The sequence below is a fragment of the Penaeus chinensis genome, chromosome 24, assembly GCF_019202785.1.
Source record: "Penaeus chinensis breed Huanghai No. 1 chromosome 24, ASM1920278v2, whole genome shotgun sequence".
Taxonomy (NCBI): Eukaryota; Metazoa; Arthropoda; class Malacostraca; order Decapoda; family Penaeidae; genus Penaeus; species Penaeus chinensis.
This window is the reverse complement of record NC_061842.1, coordinates 15,866,502-15,871,501: the sequence shown is the minus strand read 5'-3', so window position 1 is coordinate 15,871,501 and position 5,000 is coordinate 15,866,502.

The window sequence follows — 5,000 nt, the reverse complement described above, 5'->3', positions numbered from 1 at the left end:
CCCCTCTTCTCTACCCCTCCCCGTCCCCTCTTCCCCCGACCGTCCTCCTCAGCATTCGGTCCTTTGCGTAGACCTGGTCTCGGACTCTCCCGGACCTGTCCTCCTTAAAGGTCAGGGGTTCTGCCGAGCCACACGAGGACCACCTACGCCTTATGTAAGCTCCTTCTCGACGACAACCTGCTGTTGGGTTTCACCTTGTAAGAGGTCATGTTAGGAGTGTGTTTTGTCTCTGTGTATACTTTTTTTTTCGAGTATGGGGAAGGGGATATCGTTTTTCTTTACTTTTTGTGTGTGTGTCATTGCTCGGTCGTCAACATTATTTGTTTTCGAGTTTGTCCTTTCTTAGCTGCGCCCTCCGTTTCCCTCATCCTTGACCATCAGGTGGTTTAGGTGCTCTTTCCTCCCCTTCCTCCCCTTCTCCCCTACCACCACTTCCTCCCCCTCCCCCGCCTACCCAACCACACCCAATGCCACATGCCCGCCTTGCAATTGGACTTATGGTGCCATGACTCCCTTTGCAGATACGCCCTATACCTGACGCTTGCGTAATCTTGGTTTCTAATCTATTTCCAAATGACAAAATCAAAGGTACGAGTTTTGGATTCCACATACAAATATGCCAAGGATATAAAAAGCACACACAGATATAAAACGAATTGCCACAAAGACTCCTGAATAACTACCCTTGCTTGCCGGTCACTAGAAAGACCATAAAAGACTCCACGATGCCATAAACGTAAGGCATGAATTGGCGACGAAACATCCCAGTCTCTGTAAAAGCGAAGGATCTCCAGTTGCCATGAGGAGGGAGTGGCAGAAGCATCAAGAACAAAGCATTCCTGATCGCATTTCTCCCTTCGTCGAGAGTCATTTGCAAGAACCGCGAACATTAAGTTGCTTGAAGTGTCTTGAGAATTCAGGAAAATGGCAAGACGCAAAGTCATCGTGTGTTCTTTCTGAACAACATCAATGATCAGCATGTGTTATTATAAGACCAGAGGAAATGAAATCTAGGGTTATATATCAGATTATTTACAAAATTCCTTGCCTGTGACTTTTAATGAAATCTCTAAAATGTGACTTTGAATAACAGAACTAATACGACTATGATACATATTCAGAGTCAAAAGTCGTATTCAGGTTTATCAAAAAAATAAAATAAAACCAAAATAAAGACGTTTATAGAAAAGAAGGAAAGGGTAGAGTTTATAGAGTAAAGGGCAGAGGACATTTGTTAATTAAAAAAGGTGAAAAGCTGTCATGTAAATCATTTCTTGCTCGGATATATACAAGCAACTCCATTCCTCTTGAATGCGTTTGGTTATTCACGCGTAAATTATATTTCGTGATATAGATCGAAACCTTTAAAAGTAAGGACAAGAGACCTTTGTATCTATCCAGGATATACCCACGGCTTTTTTCTTTACTTATGTTTTGCTCACTTATGTTATATTTAGATCATTAGGCGTTAGACTTCTTTAGTAATACAGAAAAACGTGCTTTTAGCCAAAACGTGCTTTTCGCTTTAGCATTGATGAACCAGTCTAGAGACCGCTGTCTCAAATTTCTTTTTGCTTTCTTTTTTTACATGTCTGGGTAAATGTTATCAGATCCTTTGACCAAATGTGCGTCTGGTTGCTTCTGTTGTTTGTCCATAGTTGTTCTTGATAGATATATGTTAATATTACTTGTTCTTGGGTATAGAATACTGTAGTTCTGTACCCGATGTTCGTCAGTATCACAGACATCTGCTTTGGATTTTCCTCATAAATGAAGGAAATATGTAAAGTGAAGCTTCAACTTCTGGTAAAACCTGTTCTTGTTCTTGTTCTTGTGTATGGTTCGTGCTCAGTATCCATTGTTAAATTCAATCTTCTTGCCTAGAATGTAATCATTTTCCCCTCAGTTTATACTTTCAGTAAATGCAATTGCCTGGCTGACTGCTCTTTTCATATATAGTTCAATTTCTTATCTTAATTGATCAGATTATTGCCAGGCTGAAAATGTAATTATCATTGTTGTTACTATTATTACCATTTTCATAGTCAATATTATTGCTATGGACATTATTGTTATGATTATTGTAACCATCATCAACGTCATTGCTGTTATATTTATCATCATAATCATTAGCTCATCATGATCATAAATAAAATCAATATCATTGTTATCCTTTTCAAAACTGTCGTTTCTGTTCTTATTATTACTACTAATGCTACCACTACTACTACTGGTGTATTACAACTACTACTAATGCTACTACTGCTTCTGCTACTACTGCTGTTATTATCAGTGTCATCATTACTATCATTATTATTATCATTATTTTGTCTTTAACTGGTGCCAGGATATAAAGAAAAAAAACAATATGCGATGCATAGACATGATATCTTACCTGTAGACACGCACCAACTGGCCTGATTGTCTGTCTGTCTCCTTATTTCTCTTTGTCTTTCTCTCTCTCTCTCTCTCTCTCTCTCTCTCTCTCTCTCTCTCTCTCTCTCTCTCTCTCTCTCTCTCTCTCTCTCTCTCTCTCTCTCTCTCTCTCTCTCTCTCTCTCTCTCTCTATTCTTCTCTCTCTCTCTCTCGTTTTAGCTATTTTTTGTTCCATTTGTATCGTATGTTCTCCGATTAATATTGGTAGTGCCTGTCTTGAAGGGTTCTTAAAACACGTGTGTCCTCGTTGTAAACGTTTTACCACTATGCTCGCTCTTGTGGTTGGTTTCTGCTGCCTCGACTCCACCGCCTCACATTTCCGAGCACAATGGCACTTTCTTAATGGACTCTACAAATAGATGCTTTTTTTTGACACGGGCTTGCGACCCCCAGACAAACACACACAGACAAATAAAAAAATAAAAAAGGCAAGGTCGACGAAAACAACCCAATTACCATAAACAAGCTGCCCAACCATCAACCAACCACTCACCATTTTGACCTAGTGGTGGACCTAAAAATAACTCACGTAGACCTATATTCCGGTCACGTGACCAATTCTTCATGCCAGGGGGTCACAGCGGGACTCTTGCCATATGGGCGTCACCGGGCCCTAGTTAAGTCCACTGCTGTATGTTTGTCTAATGAACACGGTGATTTTTTTCCCCTCTCGAGAATGATTTAGAGGATTTGGTCCATTCTCTTGATTTGTAAAACTATTTATTGTCGTACAGTCATGCGCAGTAGTTCGTACTCAAGGTTATTTGGGTGTACCCTGTCCGTTTCCTATAGGTGGTAGATAGCGAACAATTTAGAATGTTCTTGTGTCCTGTATATGTGGTAGGATTGTCATCACACACGCTGTTCACAATGGATGAGCCATTGAACTGTTGTTCAACATGAAATGATTAATCAACAAAATTGCATTCTCTAATTGAAATATTCACTATTAGTATAATCAAGTGTCGAGATTTAAACGGTTCTGTTGAAGTGCTTATTATTTTGCATTTCAGCTCTTGTTGCTCTCTCTCTCTCTCTCTCTCTCTCTCTCTCTCTCTCTCTCTCTCTCTCTCTATATATATATATATATATATATATATATATATATATGTCGGTATTAATATATATATTTATGTATGTATCTGTGAATCACAGATACCAATTTTAAATAACTGGTGACGTCATCTGTCCACCAGACTGTCTCTCTATTCATTGCGTGTGTGAGCTATGATATAGTGTTCAGATAAATATTATGGACATGATTTTCATATGTGTATATATATACACACACACACACACTTCTTTTTTCCTTAATCAATGTGAATAAATCCATATTATCTTTTTGTGCGTAATTGCTAACTTGGAATATTACAAAATGCATCATAATCTATCCTTATGAAAACAGTTTCACACAGGTCATTCATGTCAAGAACAGTACCTTAGAAAAGAAAAATCTGAGATGAGATACCAGTACCTCCAGTTCTTTAAGAATAGCGCTTTCCACCCTCCTTATATATGTGTGTATAGTATGTCTGTGTGATGTAATACTGATTTAAAATAAGAATCCTTTTGTTTGATGGTATGTTTCCACATGCCCGAGTGAAAGAAGAGAAAAATATATATAACGACAGAGTCAATTTGTATTTGCATAATAATAAAGCTTATCTATCAGTGTGATAATAAAACTTGTTTGCATTCGCGTGAAGAAGAAAAAAAAAAATCAAATAATATATTTACATGAGGTTTATTATCAGACTCCCCGGGATGCCGTATATTGTCAAGTGTGTTCCAAATACATGATATTTGGTTGACACATAGAAAACGCACATTCCCCTCCCCCCACCCACCCCACCCTCACCCCGCCCTGCTCATTACAAAGACCGAACTTAAAGCAGTTAATGAGTTGTTCTGCAGTTTCGACAAGGCTCTCAGGCCACAACAAGCTCTGTATTAAGCAAGTCAGGATGACCATCTTCCTTATGTGTAACTAAACCCGAACTTGTCCGTAGTAGATATTCATATGAAAATATCTCGTTAGAAACCAACAGGCTAGAGAGAGGGAGAGGGAGGGGGCAGCGAGAGAAAGAGAAGAGAAGAGAAGGGAGAGAGAGAGAGAGAGAGAGAGAGAGAGAGAGAGAGAGAGAGAGAGAGAGAGAGAGAGAGAGAGAGAGAGAGAGAGAGAGAGAGAAAGCTAATGAGATAGAAAAAAAGAATAACCTATAGGAAATAGACAACACTATAAAACTGTCATTCAAATACCCATCGGCCATTCTCCTTAGACACACATACACTGACCTTGGTAACGTACAAGACATTGCATTGGAGTTAAAAAAAAACAAAAACAAAAAAAAAACACACATAACAATGCATGCTTATCCAAGATCACAAGGTGTGTATATTTATTTACCTTCGCGTCCCTGGCCTCGAAATTTCCCGTAGAGGTTTTGCCGACTGACATTTTACAAGCAGCGGGCCGAAGAGACAAGCAACGGAATATTGATATTTTTATTTATTTTACTGTTACCATAACCGCGGACTAGACAGAATAACCAAAGAGAGGAAAA